The following is a 15,850-nucleotide window of genomic DNA, read 5'->3' as shown; positions in this document are numbered from 1 at the left end:
ATGGTGGGGTTTCACCGTGTTAGCCAGGATGGTCTCGATCTCCTGACCTCGTGATCCGCCCATCTCGGCCTCCCAAAGTGCTGGGATTACAGGCTTGAGCCACCGCGCCCGGCCGGCAGTACCATTTTTAACAGTAAGGGCTAGCTGGGTACGGTGGCTCAAGCCTGTAATTCCAGCACTTTGGGAGGCTGAGGTGGGCGGATCACAAGGTCAGGAGATCGAGACCATCCTGGCTAACACAGTGAAACCCTGTCTCTATTAAAAATACAAACACAAAATTAGCCAGGCGTGGTGGCAGGCACCTGTAGTCCCAGCTAGGGAGGCTGAGGCGGGAGAACGGCATGAACCTGGGAGGTGGAGCTTGCAGTGAGCCGAGATCACGCCACTGCACTCCAGCCTGGGCGACAGAGTGAGACTCCGTCTCAAACAAACAAACAAACAAAAACAGTAAGGGCTAAAAAACATTCTGGGAAGCTAAGCTTGGTGCCTCGCACCTGTAATCCCAGCACTTTTGGAGGCCAAGGGAGGAGGATCACTTGAGCCCAGGAATTCAGGGCCAGCCTGGGCAACAAGGCAAAACCTCATCTCTATAAAAAATCAATCAATAAATTAGCTGGGTGTGGTGGCATGCGCTTGTGGTCCCAGTTACTCAGGAGGCTGAGGTGAGAAGATTGCTTGAGCCTGGGAGGTTGAGGCTGCAGTGAGCCACAATCATACAACTGCACTGCCGCCTGACAGAGCAAGAGACCCTGTCTCAAAGAAAAAAAAAAAGGCGCCGGGCGCGGTGGCTCAAGCCTGTAATCCCAGCACTTTGGGAGGCCGAGATGGGCGGATCACGAGGTCAGGAGATCGAGACCATGCTGGCTAACACGGTGAAACCCCGTCTCTACTAAAAAATACAAAAAATTAGCCGGGCGAAGTGGCGGGCGCCTGTGGTCCCAGCTACTCGGGAGGCTGAGGCGGGAGAATGGCGTGAACCCGGGAGGCGGAGCTTGCAGTAAGCTGAGATCCGGCCACTGCACTCCAGCCTAGGCGACAGAGCGAGACTCCGTCTCCAAAAAAAAAAAAAAAAAAGAAAAAAAAAAGGCTGGGTGTGGTGGTTTATCTGGTTAACGTGAGACCGCCATCTCTACGAAAAAAAAGCTAGCATGTATGTCTGTAGTCCTCTCTACTCAGGAGGCTGAGGCAGGATAATCCCTTAAGCCCAGGAGTTCAAGGCTATAGTGAGCTGTGATTGCACCATTGCACCCAAGCCTGGATTACAGAGTGAGATCCTGTTTCTTTTTTTTTGAGACAGAGTCTGGCTCTGTCGCCCAAACTGCAGTGCAGTGGTGCAATCTTGGCTCACTGCAAAACCTCCACTTCCCAGGTTCAAATTATTCTTGTGCCTCAATCTCCCAAGTAACTGGGACTACAGGCACGTACCACTACGCCCAGCTAATTTTATTTATTTCTTTATTTTTCTGAGACAGAGTTTTGCTTTTGTTGCCCAGGCTGGAGTGCAATGGTGCGATCTTGGCTCACTGCAACCTCTGCCTCCTCGTTTCAAGCGATTCTCCTACCTCAGCCTCCCGAGTAGCTGGGACTACAGGTGCCTGCCACCACGCCCAGCTAGTTTTGTATTTTTAGTAGAGTTGGGGTTTCTCCACGTTGGTCAGGCTGGTCTCGAACTCCCAACCTCAGGTGATCCACCCGCCTCGGCCTCCCAAAGCGCTGGGATTACAGGCATGAGCCACCAAGCCTGGCCGGGGAATTTCGTTTATTTTAAGAAGAGACAGGGTTTCGCCACGCTGGCCAGGCTGGTCACAAACTCCCAACCTCAGGTGATCCACCCGCCTCGGTCTCCCAAAGTGCTGAGATTACAGGCAGAGAACAGTGGAGTGAAATCCTGTTTCTTTTTTCTTTTTTTTTTTTGAGACGGAGTCTTGCTCTGCCGCCCAGGCTGGAGTACAGTGGCCGGATCTCAGCTCACTGCAAGCTCCGCCTCCCGGGTTCACGCCATTCTCCTGCCTCAGCCTCCCGAGTAGCTGGGACTACAGGCGCCTGCCACCTCGCCCGGCTAGTTTTTTGTATTTTTAGTAGAGACGGGGTTTCACGGTGTTAGCCAGGATGGTCTCGATCTCCTGACCTCGTGATCCACCCATCTCGGCCTCCCAAAGTGCTGGGATTACAGGCTTGAGCCACCGCGCCCGGCCCCTCTTTTTTCTTTTTCTTTTTCTTTTTTTTTTTTTTTTTGAGAAGAAGTCTTGCTCTGTTGCCCAGGCTGGAGTGCAATGGCACAATCTCGGCTCACCACAACCTCCACCTCCTGGGTTCAAGCGATTCTCCTCTCTCAGCCTCCCGAGTAGCTGGGATAACAGGGATGCACCACCACGCCCAGCTAATTTTGTATTTTCAGTAGAGACAAGGTTTCTCCATGTTGATCAGGCTGGTCTCGAACTCCTGATCTCAGGTGATCCACCCGCCTCCGCCTCCCAAAGTGCTGGGATTACAGGCATGAGCCACCGCGCCCGGCCGAGATCCTGTTTCTAATAAAAAAGCAAAGAAAAAAAAAATCTGCCACAGTGGCTCACATCTGTAATACCAGCACTTTGGGACGCCAAGGCAGGCAGATCACGTGAGGTCGGGAGTTAGAGACCAGCCTGACCAACATAGAGAAACCCCGTCTTTACTAAAAATATAAAATTAGCTGGGCGTGGTGGCACAGGCCTGTAATTCCAGCTACTCGGGAGGCTGAGGCAGGAGAATCGCTTGAACACTGGAGGTGGAGGTTGCGGTGAGCCAAGATAGTGCCATTGCACTCCAGCCTGGACAATAAGAGTGAAACTGTGTCTCAATAAACAAACATGGTGAAACCCCGTCTCTATTAAAAATACAAAAATTAGCCAGGCATGGTGGCATGCACCTGTAGTCCCAGCTACTCAGGAGGCTGAGGCAGAAGAATTGCTTGAACTCGGGACACAGAGGGTGCAGTGAGCCGAGATCATGCCACCGCACTCCAGCCTGGGCGATAGAGTGAGACCCCATCTCAAAAAAAAAAAAAAACACACAAACAAAAATTCTGTTCCGGGCTTGGTGGCTCACGCTTGTAATCCCAGCACTTTAGAAGGCCGAGGTGGGCGGATCACAAGGTCAGGAGTTCAAGACCAGCTTGGCCAACATGGTTACCCCATCTCTAATAAAAATACAAAAAATTAGCCGGTGCAGTGGCATGAGCCCATAATCTCAGCAACTTGGGAGGCTGAGGCAAGAGAAGTGCTTGAACCGGGACCCAGGAGGCAGAGGTTGTAGTGAACCAAGATCGCACCACTGCATCCCAACCTGGGATACAGAGTGAGACTCTGTCTTAATAAATAAATACAGAAATAGCCGGGCGCGGTGGCTCAAGCCTGTAATCCCAGCACTTTGGGAGGCTGAGGCAGGCGAATCTGGAATCCAGGAGAGTCGAGAGACCATCCTGGCCTTGGTGAAACCCGTCTCTACTAAAAATACAAAAACCCCCGGCCGGGTCGCGATTGGCTCAAGCCTGTAATCCCAGCACTTTGGGAGGCCGAGGCAGGCGGATCACGAGGTCAGGAGGTCAGAGACCATCCCTGTAGCTAACAAGGTGAAACCCGTCTCTACTAAAAAAAATACAAAAACTAGCCCGAGGCCCGAGTGGTAGGCATGTGGTCCCAGCTACTCCCGGGAGGCTGAGGCAGGAAAATAAGCGTGAACCGGGAGGCGGAGCTTGCAGTGAGCTGAGATCCGGCCACCCGCCTCCAGCCTGAAGTGACAGAGCCAGACTCAGTCTCAAAAAAAAAAAACAAAAACTGGCACGGGTGGTGTGACCTGGTCCCAGCTACTCAGACTGAGGCAGAGAATGAAGCAAACCGGGTGAGCTTGCAGTGAGCTGAGATCCGACCCACTGCACTCCAGCCTGGCTGACAGAGCCAGACTCAGTCTCAAAAAAAAAAAAAAACAAAAAAAAAACTAGCAGAAATAAATAAAATTTAATTTAATTAAAAAAAAATACTCCTAAGCGTGGACACCGTGGCTTAGCCTGTAATTCCAGCACTTTGGGAGGTTGGGGCGGGTGGATCACCTGAGGTCAGGAGTCTAAGACCAGCCTGTCTACCTCGGTGAAACCTTGTCTCTACTAAAAATACAAGATCACGACACTGCATTCCAGCTTGGGCAACAAGTGAGACTCCAGTGTTTTAAAAAAAAAAAAAAACATTCTGGCTAACCCAGTGAAACCCGTCTCTACTAAAATACAAAAACTTAGCCGGGCCGAGGTGGCGAGCGCCTGTAGTCCCAGCTACTCAGGAGGCTGAGGCAGGAGAATGAAGCGTAAACCAGGCTGGCTTGCAGTGAGCTGAGATCTGGCCACACTCCAGCCTAAGGTGACAAGCGAAGACTCCGTCTCAAAAATGGGGCTGGTGACTCTTGCTATGTGCTTAACACTGAGCCGAGGCAGGTGAACCCACCTGAGGTTGGGAGTTGGAGACGAGCCTGACCAACATGGAGAAACCCCATCTCCACTAAAAATACAAAATTAGCCAGGCACAGTGGCACATGCCTGTAATCCCAGCTACTCGGGAGGCTGAGGCAGGAGAATCGCTTGAACCAGGAGGCGGAGGTTACAGTGAGCTAAGATTGCGGCACTGCACTCCAGCCTGGGTGACAGGGCGACACTCTCTCAAAAAAAAAAAGAAAAAATTTCTGGGTGCAATACATCTCTTTTCAGTTTTACTAATATATATTTTCCAAGACTGAAAATAACTGACTTGGGCCAGGCGCGGTGGTTCACACCTGTAATCCCAGCACTTTGGGAGGCCGAGACAGGCAGATCATGAGGTCAGGAGATGGAGACCATCCTGGCTAACCTGGTGAAACCCTGTCTCAACTAAAAATAAAAAAAAAAAAAAAAAAAAAGAAAGAAAATTAGCCAGGCATGGTGGCGGGCACCTGTAATTCCAGCTACTCAGGATGCTGAGGCAGGAGAATGGCGTGAACCCGGGAGGCAGAGGTTGCAGTGAGCCGAGATCACGCCACTGCACTCCAGCCTGGGCGACAGACGAGAATCCGTCTCAAAAAAAAAAAAAAAGAAAATAACTGACTTGTAGCCAGGCACAGTGACTCATGCCTATAATCCCAGGACTCTGGGAGGCTGAGGCTGGTGGATCACTTGAGGTCAGGAGTTCGAGATCAGCCTGGCCAATATGGTGAAACCCCGTCTCAACTAAAAATACAAAAATTAGTAAGGTGTTCTGGCGGGCATCGGTAACCCAAGCTACTCAGAAGGCTGAGGCAGGAGAATCGCTTAAACCCAGGAGGTGGAGTTTGCAGTGAGCTGAGATTGTGCCACTGCACTCCAGCCTGGTGATAGAGTAAGACTCCATCTCAAAAAATTAACAAAACAAAATGAAAGAAAATAACTGACTTGTACAAATTGGCCATGACATTAACTAGAGCGTCTATCAGAAATTACTTATCTCATGGCCGGGCGCAGTGGTTCATGCTTGTAATCCCTCCCAAAGTGTTGGGATTACAGGTGTGAACCACCCCACCTGGCCTCTATTCTTTTATCAGTGTTGGTAATTCCAGCTAATCTGGAGGCTGAGGTGGGAGAATCGCTTGAACCTGGGAGGCCGAGGTTGCAGTGAGCTAAGATCTCCCCACTGTACTTCACACTCCAGTCTGGGCAACAGAGTGAGATACCATCTCAAAATAATGATAATAATAAATTACTAATTTTATAACAAAGTGTTTAATGCATACCCAAAAATGTGATGCTCCATTACCCAAATTCCCTTATCTTTGCAGTTGAAAGCCAAAAAAGTAACCCCAGGGTTTGAAAGAAGTCCATAAATAAATGATATATATTCATATTTTAATGTTGCAGTAACAACTTAAAATATTGGCACAAAGGATGGGGATAAGATACAAATTTACCCAAAAGAATTTATTGGCCAGGCGAGGTGGCTCACGCCTGTAATCCCAGCACTTTGGGAGGCCGAGACGGGCGGATCACGAGGTCAGGAGGTCGAGACCATCCTGGCTAACATGGTGAAACCCCGTCTCTACTAAAAACAAAAACTTAGCGGGTGAGGTGGCCTGTGGTTAGCTACTCAGGAGGCTGAGGCAGAAGGCAGTGATCCGGAGAACTTGCAGTGAGCCCTGAATCCCGACCACTGCCTCAACCCTGGGTGACAGGCGAGACTCCGTCTCAAAACAAAAAACAGGCCGAGGCGTGGCTCAAGCCTGTAATCCCAGCACTTTGGGAGGCCGAGGCGGGTGGATCGAGGTCAGGAGGTCGAAGACCATCCTGGCTAACAGCAGGTGAAACCCGTCTCTACTAAAAAGCAAGCCCGGAAGGTGGTGGCGAGAGCCTGTAGTCCCAACTACTCGGAGGCTGAGATAAGTGAGCCGGAGGTGGAGCTTGCAGTGAGCGAGATAAGCCACTGCACTCCAACCTGGGCGACAGAAGCTGAGACTCCGTCTCAAAAAAAAACCAAAAACAAAAACAAAACTAGCTGTGTGGTGGCGTGCACCTGTAGTCCCAGCTACTTGGGAGGGGTCTGAGGAGCAGGAGAATTGCTTGAACTCAGGAGGTGAGGTTGACAGTGAGCTGAGATGCGTTGCCCTGCACTCCAGCCTGGGCAACAGAGTGAGACTCTGACTCAAAAAAAAGATTTATCTGTTGTTGGGAATTTTGCAATGATATTAAGGATTTACTAGCTTTTGAAGGTATGACATTGGTTTTATGGTTATGATGAATAAATAGGAATCTTGTAGAGATGCACCCTGTTATATTTACAGATGAAGTGGTATGATTTGATTTTTTTTTTTTTTTGAGTCTTATGCAATCACCCAGGCACCAGGTGCGACAGCGTCTCGACTTTCACTCACTCCCGAGGATCACGCCATTCTCCGCCTCAGCACCTGTTAGCAGAGACCATCTCCACCTCCAATTTTAATTTTTAATGAGGCGAGGGTTTCTATGTTAAGTCTGACCCTCACCTGACATCTAATTTCAGGATACAAACTTATTATCTGTTGACACAAAATCTGAATGCTTGAGTGGGGCATGAGGACCTATAGATGAAGCAAGGTTAGCCTTCGGTTGATAATCCCTGAAGCTGGGTGATGGCTAATATGGGTGTTCATTATACTGTGAGGAACTGTGAAGATGCAGGTCTGGAATTTTACCCTACTTACAAGCTGTTAGTGAGCCTGCCACTATTTCCTCTATGCTGGTAGAAGATACAAGACTCCTGGGTCAGAGACAAAACAAAACAAAACCATAATCACAGCAAAAGTAGCAGCCAGGACAGCATGGTAAAACCCATCTCTACAAAAAACACAAAAATTAGCCAGACCTGGTGCGTGCCCATAGTCTCTGCTACTCTGGAGGCTGAGGTGAGAGGATTGCTTAGGCCAGGAGGTCGAGGCTGCAGTGAGCTGAGATCGCACCACTGCATTCCAGCATGGGTGACAGACACAGACCCTCTTTCAAAAGAAAAAAAAAAAAGCTGGGGGCGGTGACTCATGCCTGTAATCCCAGCACTTTGGGAGACCATGGCAGGCAGATCAGCTGGGGTCAGGAGTTTGAGACTAGCCTGGCCAACATGGTGAAACCCTGTCTCTATTAAAAATACAAAAATTAGCCAGGCATGGTGGCGGGCGCCTGTAATCCCAGCTACTCAGGAGGCTGAAGCAGGAGAATCACTTGAACTTGGGAGGCAGAAGTTGCAGTGAGCTGAGATCGCACCACTGTATTCCAGCCTGGGCGACAGAGGGAGACTCCATCTCAAAAAAAAAAAAAGAAAAAAAAAAAAAAAAGAAAAAAAAAACCAAACCAGGCTTGGTGGCACCTGCCTGTAGTCCTAGCTATTCTGATGACTGAAGTTGGAGGACCACTTTAGCCCAGGAGCTTGAGGCTGCAGTGAGCTATGATTGCGTCACTGCATTCTAGTCTGGGTGATGGAGCAAGACACTGTTTCAAAAAATCCAAACAACAAAACAAATAAAACCAACATTTCCTTCATATTTTTCCATGTCTGCACATTTGATCTAACTTGTTCTTTTTTTTTTTTTTTTTGAGACAGTCTCACTCTGTCACCCAGGCTGGAGTGCAGTGGCGTAATCGATGCTCACTGCAACCTCCGCCTCCTGGGTTCAAGCAATTCTCCTGCCTCAGCCTCCCGAGTAGCTGGGATTACAGGCGCCCACCACCAGGCCCAGCTAATTTTTATATTTTTAGTAGAGACAGGGTTTCACCATGTTGGCCAGGCTGGTCTTGAACTCTTGACCTTAAGTGATCCACCCGCCTCAGCCTCCCAGTGGCGGGATTCCAAGCATGAGGCACCACACCTGTCCTAACTCATTATTTTTTATTGCTGCATATTATTTCATTAAATTGATGTCATGGACTGAATTGTGTCCTTCAGAATTCATATACTGAAGCCCTAACCCTCAACTGTAACTGCATTTGGAAATAGGGCCTTTAGAAAGGTAGTTAAGGTTACATGTGGATATAAGGGCAGGCCCCTAGTTAGATAGGACTGTGTCTTTGTAAGTAGGGGAAGAGTCACCAGAGACCCTTCTCTTTGCACACACAGAAAAATAGCCATGTTAAAGACAGAGTAAAAAGGTGGCTGTCTTGCTCTGTCACCCAGGCTGTAGTGCAATGGCGGGATCACAGTTTACTGCAGCCTCCACCCCCTGGGCTCAGGCAATTCTCCCACCTCAGCTTCCTGAGTGGCTGAGACTACAGGTATGTACCACCATGCCTGGATACATTTTTTCAATTTTTTGTATAGATGGGGTCTTACCATTGTTGCCCGGACTGGTCTCGAACTCCTGGGCTCAAGCAATCTGCAGGGCTCAGCCTCCCAAAGCGCTGGGATTACAGGCATGACCTACTGCTCTGGGCAAAAATTTTCTTTCTTTTTTTTTTTTTGAGATGTAGTCTCACTCTGTTGTCCAGGCTGGAGTGCAGTATTGTGATGTCGGCTTACTGCAACCTCCACCTCCCAGGTTCCAGTGATTCTCCTGCCTCAGCCTCCCAAGTAGCTGGCATTACAGGAGTGAACCCCCTTATTTTTGTATTTTTAGTAGAGTTGGGGTCTCATCTTGTTGGCCAGGCTGGTCTCAAACTCCTGACCTCAGGTGATCCACCCACCTCGGCCTCCCAAAGTGCTGAGATTACAGGTGTGAGCTACTGCGTCTGGCCTTTTTTTTTTTTTTTGAGACAGGGTCTCACTCTGTTACCCAGTCTGGAGTGCGGTGGTGTGACCTTGGCTCACTGCAACCTCAATCTCTCGGGTTCAATTGATCCTCCCAACTTTTTTTTTTTCTTTTTTCTTTTTTTGAGATGGAGTCTTGCTCTGTTGCCCAGGCTAGAGTGCAATGGTGTGAGCTCGGCTCACTGCAAACTCCACCTCACAGGTTCAAGCAATTCTCCTGCCTCAGCCTCCTGAACAGCTGGGATTACAGGTATGTGCCACCACACCCGGCTAATTTTTGTATTTTAGTAGAGACGAGGTTTCACCATATTTCTTGGTCAGGCTGGTCTCGAACTCCTGACCCCTGCCTTGGCTTCCCAAAGTGCTGGGATTACAGGCATGAGCCACCATGCTCGGCCAATCCTCCCATGTTATCCTCCTGAGCAGATGGGACTACAGGCACATGTCACCTAACCCAGTTAAGTTTAGTATTTTTGCAGAGAGGAGTCTCACTTTGTTGCCCAGGCTGATGTCAAATTCCTGGGCTCAATTGACCTGCCCATCTCAGCCTCCTGAAGGACTGGGATTTCAAGCTTGAGCCACTGTGCCTGTGGGAGATACATCTATTCAAGTATTTTGCCCCCTCAGCTCACCGCAACCTCCTCCTCTTAGGTTCAATCGATTCTCCTGCCTCAGCCTCCCGAATAGCTGGGATTACAGGCATGTGCCACCACGCCCGATTAATTGGGAATTTTTAGTAGAGACGGGGTTTCTCCATGTTGGTCAGGCTGGTCCTGAACTCCCGACCTCAGGTGATCCGCCTGCCTGGGCCTCCCAAAGTGCTGGGATTACAGGCGTAAGCCACCACACCTGGCCTTAGGTCTTGATTTATTTGTGGCTGGGCGTAGTGGGTCACACCTGTAATCTCAGGATTTGGGGAGGCTGAAGTGATAGATCACTTGAGGCCAGGAGTTTGAATCAGCCTGGGGTATCATAGTGAGACCCTTTCTCCAGAAAAAATGAAAAAATATCTGGGTGTGGTGGCACGTGCCTGTAGTCCCAGCTACTTGGGAAATTGAGGAGGGAGGATTAATTGAGCCTGGGAGGTTAAGGCTGTGATAAGCCACAATGATGTCACTGCACTCCAGCCTGGGTGACAGAGTGAGACCCCGTCTCAAAAAAAAAAAAAAAGATATTTGCATGCTCTCTACCAGACTATAACTATCTCTCTACCAGACTATAACCTTCTTTGGAGCAGGGACCACGACTTTATCACTTAACTTTCCCAACAACATTGCAAACATAATCTGAGTGAAGCTGAATCTATCATCTTTTCCAACTCCTGTGTCCCTTAATTATGTTGATAGTGCATAATCCTTTCTGTCACTATGGTACAGATCTCAAAGTCATCTCTCCACACACTCGTGGCCTGGGCTCAGCCTGCTGCTCAACAGTCACCCCCTCATTTTTTTCTTTCTTGCCTTTCTCACTATTGAGTATAGCTGAATCCTTCATTCTCTCTCGGGACCTAATTAGCATGTTAGTTTCTATTTTCCCAGCTGATTCAACCCTTTCACTTCCAGAGGAAGCTTTCTAAAGTACAGTATTGGACAAGCGTGGTGGCTCACGCTTGTAATCCCAACACTTTGGGAGGCTGAAGTGTGCTGACCACTTGAGGCCAGGAGTTCGAGGCCAGCCTGGCCAACATGGTGAAACTATCTCTAGTAAAAATACAAAAGTGAGCTGGGTGTGTTGGTGCACACCTGTAATTCCAGCTACTTGGGAGGCTGAGGCAGGATAATTGCTTGAACCTGGGAGGTGGAGGGTGCAGTGAGCCGCAATCACGCCACTGACTCCAGCCTGGGTGATGGAGTAGAGACTCTGTCTCAACAACAACAACAAAAAAAGTGTAGTATTTTAGTCTCCTAATAATTTTTTAAAATGTCTTACCAAAAAAAGTAAAAATTCCTTAGTATGGTACTCCCCAACAGTTTTTCAGTTCTATTTCCTGTAAAGCTTGCACACACATCCAACCCTCTGGTCACACTGAACTACTGAATATTCCTAGGATTTGCCCCTTGTTCCACTCCGACATCTTTGTTCACGCTTCTTTCATTTTGCCATTTAGGAGTAACCACTCCTTTCTCTGAACTCTTGGAGCACCAGATACCTCCTTTCCAGCATTTACCACTTTCCATTTCCTTCACACAATGTTGTCATCTTCTCTACTAGGCCCTAAGTCCCTTGAGGCAGGGCCTTTGTATTCTCCACACCAGCTTAGCAACTGATACACAGAGCACTCAGATGTCCGTGCAGGGATCTCTCCATTCCCCACATAACAAAGCACCATGCCCTGTTCAGATGCACTAATTATTTGAATGAATAAATGATGTTCCACCCAGACATCCCGGTCTTCTAGACAATGTAGAGAGAAAGAAAAGAGATGTTGGCCGGGCGCGGTGGCTCAAGCCTGTAATCCCAGCACTTTGGGAGGCCGAGACGGGCGGATCACGAGGTCAGGAGATCGAGACCATCCTGGCTAACACGGTGAAACCCCGTCTCTACTAAAAATACAAAAAAAAAGAACTAGCCGGGTGAGGTGGCGGGCGCCTGTAGTCCTAGCTACTCGGGAGGCTGAGGCAGGAGAATGGCGTGAACCCGGGAGGCGGAGCTTGCAGTGAGCTGAGATCCGGCCACTGCACTCCAGCCTGGGCGACAGAGCGAGACTCCATCTCAGAAAAAAAAAAAAAAAAAAGAGATGTTATGTTGAATTGTTTGCACACAAAAGTGACAGGATATGGCACTAATTCTTCATACAGCCTCAAAGGCCACATCCTTTTTTTTTTTTTTTTTTTTTTTTTAAAGTTTCACTCTTGTCGCCCAGGCTGGGATTCAATGGAACAATCTCGGCTCACTGCAACCTCCGCCTCCCGGGTTCAAGTGATTCTCCTGCTTCAGCCTACCGAAGTAGCTGGGATTATATGCGCCCGCCGCCACGCCCAGCTAATTTTTTTTGCATTTTTAGTTGAGACGGGGTTTCACGACATTGGCCAGGTTGGTTTTCAACTCCTGACCTCAGGTGATCCACCCGTCTTGGCCTCCCAAAATGTTGGGATTACAGGCGTGAGGCACCGCGCCGGCCCAAAGGCCACATCTTAAAACCATACTCTGTAAAATCCTGACCCAGTTTCAGAGCTGCGGCACTGCGTTTTTTCCTTTTGAAGTTGAATTCCACTGAACCTATACTTGAACCTTATCTAGAGGACTACAGCGTATAATTGGGACAATCCCCTTTCTCATTCCTAAGAAGTGATGTGGCCGGGCGGGACCTCCAGATTTTCAGCAACTATGACTGGCACTCTCCTCGCGACCAGCAACTGCCACCTTGTCCTTTGCCTAACGTTGTACAATTTACGAAATAAACGAACCAACAGGTTGATTTCATCTTCCCAGCAACCTGGGGAGACAAGACAAAAAAGGTCACCTCCCTAAAAAAACAGAAGATTAGAGGGGAGATGGGGAAGAGAGGAGGCGTGGCTACGAGCTGTGGCGGGGAAGGCGGGTGGAATCCCGGAGCCCGAGGTGGAAACCGTTCCCGGCTCAGCCATGACCCGGGTTGTTTATTCGCACCAGGAGGCGCGGCTGGCGCGCAGAGGGCACGAAGACCCTCCCCGCTCTCACACTGCAGGCAGCTAAGTCGCCGAGGAAGGTGGCAGCTTGACGCCCGACCCCGCCACCCCGAGCCGCTCGCTCTGCTACCACAGAGCAGCCGGCGCCAGCCCGTCCCCTTCGCGACTCCGCCGGAAGTCCCGCCTGCACCGCCGCCGGGCCCCGTTGGGCCGGGTACCGGGGCATCCCGGGTGCCGGGTGCCTCGAGCAGCCACGACGAGCCTCAGGTGGCACCAGGCTCGAAGCCCGCCAAGGAGCGGTGCCGCGCGCGGCAGGCGGGTGCCGTCACCCCGGGAGGGGAGAGTCGGAACGGCGGCGGGACTTCCGCCACGGGACCCGGAAGGGGCCGCGCCGCCGCTGCTGGGAGTTGTAGTCCGGCCGTGGTTGGGGGAGCCGCGGCTCATGCGCGGTGCACCGAGGCTTGTTTCACATCTGTAACAACAGGTGAATTGGGCTTTTTATTCTCCCCTTTCGTGCCCTCTTGAGGATCCTGCCGCGGCCGGGGGTGGTCGTCGCGAGGAGGGGGCCCGGTCCTACCGCCGGCCTGGCGGAGAGTGGGGCGGAGACGCCGGCGGGCCCGAGGAGCAGGCCGGGCATCCTAGGCCTGCCCGGGAAGCCGGCCCGGCCGATCCGTGGGCAGCCAGGCCTCGGCCTGCCGTTGCCATGGAGCCCGGGCGGGGGCGGGGGCCAGACCGGTCCGCCAGGGCGGGCCTCGCAGCCAGGGGCTCCGCGGAGGCCGCGGGAGAGGCAGCTTCATTGGCGCAACGACGCCTTCGCCTCAGGGGATGCTCCGTTTCCCCAGGCAAGGCCTGGAGGAAGCCTCCTGAGTGCCCCGAGACCTTTGTCTACTTCTCCTCCTTCCCGGTGCTGCCCAGACCGTTCGTCCAGAGGGAGGCCCCGTGCCTTCTGGCCCCCCTAGTTTGCCCCCTTTTGCACCGACTTTGTCACTGGGGGAGGCCAAGGGGTGAGGTATTCTTTGTTTGCTGGTGGTAACTTGCCCCATTTAGCAGGGGAAGACCAAATGCATGTTGGGTCCTTTGTTTGCAGTGAACTGGAGTCCCAGGGGTCCTCAGAACCCCCAAGCCAGGGGTATGGCATATCTGTCTGGTCGTTGTGTAGCAACATTGGTCACTTGAATTGTGATTTTTCAAGGCAGAGGCTGTTGCACTTTACAACCCCACTCCATGGGGGTTTGCCATACACTAAGGTAGACTGCAGAAGGCCACTTACAGGCTTTCAACCTGGTTTTGGTTGCAGCTTACTGGCCAGAGTGAAATGAGACGTTGGTGATTTTCCTTGAAGTTTCTTGCAAGGCGGTAACCCCACTGTCATTGTGGGTCTCAACTACATCTTGTAATTTACACTTAAATCTTAGAGATTTAAGGCGATGTGCAGAAACGACATCCTTTGCTGCGTTTTCTACCTGTGTTGGCTCTTTATCCCTAAAAGATAGTTGCTCTTCAAGTGTTTTCATTTATGTAGCTGTGATACAAAGTTTTATTAAGGCCAGGAGCGGTGTCTCACGCCTGTAATCCCAGCACTTTGGGAGGCCGAGGCAGGTGGATCATCTGAGGTCAGAAGTTTGAGACCAGCCAGGCCAACATGGCTAGACATCGTCTCTACTAAAAATACAAAAATTAGCCGGTCATGGTGGCGTGCCCCTGTAACCCTAGCTACTTGGGAGGCTCAGGCAAAAGAATTGCTTGAACCCAGGAGGCAGAGGTTGCAGTGAGCCAAGATCGCGCCATTGCACTCCAGCCTGGGCAACAAGAGCGAAGCTCCGTCTCAAAACAAAACAAAAACCACATGCAAGTTTTATTAGCTGTTGGACCTTTCTTGCCCCTTTCAGCCTTTGAAGATAACAGTATAATATGTCTCAAGGAATGAACCATAGTACATTTAGGCAACAGCATGATATCCTGGAAATAAGAAAAGTAGCCTAGTATATAAGCAAGGAGGGTTTTGGAGTCAGCATGCTTCAATGCTGATTTCCATCTGCCCTGAGGCAGCTATGGGATCTTGGGCAGATTGTGTAACCTGTGCTTCAGTTTTCTTCTCTGGAAAGATAATTCCTACCTCACTGGATAGTTGCCTGGATTAAATGGGATAAAGTCTATGGAAGTATGTTACGAACTGTAAAAATGCTGTTCAACTTTGGGTTATTGTTATTTTCCCAATCTTGAAGAGTGTTATAGCTTCTTTGTGTTAGATTGTCATAACTATTATGGGATTAGAACTCAAAACGGAAGTAGGTTTTGCTCTGGGCTTGCAGAAAATGGTTTTCAGGCTTACAAGGCTTTCTTTACCTTGACATCTTCTTAGATGATGTCAGAAGACTTCAGCACTTCTACAGGTGCTGGTGTAGGACAGCTCACAATTTAATAGGCCTTGAATGGGTCATGGCAAGTCCTGATTTGTAAGGCCATTCTGTCCAGTATGTGCCCATCATGCCACTAACAAAATTTGTCCTTGTTAGAGCTAGTAAATGAATTTTAATGGTTGGAGCAACTTTCTTTCCCTGTGGGGCCCCCACTGTATTGACCCAGCGTTGTACTTCCCAGGAGGAGGCCCAGCCTCGTGATGAGGAATAGCAAGGAGAGAATTCAGCTCCAGTTCAAAAGCCTACAAAATCTGAGACTGTCATTGCTTTTATAAGGTAAGTTGATTTAGCCATGCACAGAGCAGTGGTAGATCTCATGCTCAGACGTACTGTAAAACAAGAGGCATGTGTTAAACCTATTTCTGACCATTTTGGAAGAAAGATATCATTTATTTTATTTTATTTTTGAGACAGAGTTTCGTTTTGTCCCCCAGGCTGGAGTGCAGTGGCACGATCTTGGCTCGCTGCAACCTCCTCCTCCCACCTTCAGGACATTCTCCTGTCTCAGCCTCCCAAATCGCTGAGATTACAGGCACCTGTCACCATGCCCAACTGATTTTTTTGTTTTTAGTAGAGATGGGGTTTCACC

At 49.9% G+C, this 15,850-nt stretch overlaps 1 protein-coding gene across 7 annotated transcripts in view; it reads left to right on the top strand.

The window, feature by feature from the left end:
- The first annotated feature begins 13,021 nt into the window (after positions 1-13,021).
- Positions 13,022-15,850, top strand: part of DHX30 (DExH-box helicase 30) — a 53,470-nt gene continuing 50,641 nt past the window's right edge. For 3 of the 7 annotated variants that reach the window (XM_031663384.1, XM_031663383.1, XM_031663381.1), the window contains exons 1-2: positions 13,198-13,325; positions 15,443-15,537. The gene's annotated coding sequence lies outside the window, so the exon portion shown is untranslated. Of the gene's footprint in view, positions 13,326-15,442; positions 15,538-15,850 lie in introns of all 7 variants that reach the window. The other 4 variants (XM_031663387.1, XM_031663382.1, XM_031663386.1 and 1 more) reach the window with 4 other exon arrangements.

The sequence above is a fragment of the Papio anubis genome, chromosome 2, assembly GCF_008728515.1.
Source record: "Papio anubis isolate 15944 chromosome 2, Panubis1.0, whole genome shotgun sequence".
Taxonomy (NCBI): domain Eukaryota; kingdom Metazoa; phylum Chordata; class Mammalia; order Primates; family Cercopithecidae; genus Papio; species Papio anubis.
The sequence above is the reverse complement of the archived record's forward strand: the minus strand, read 5'-3'. Positions and strand labels throughout refer to the sequence as shown.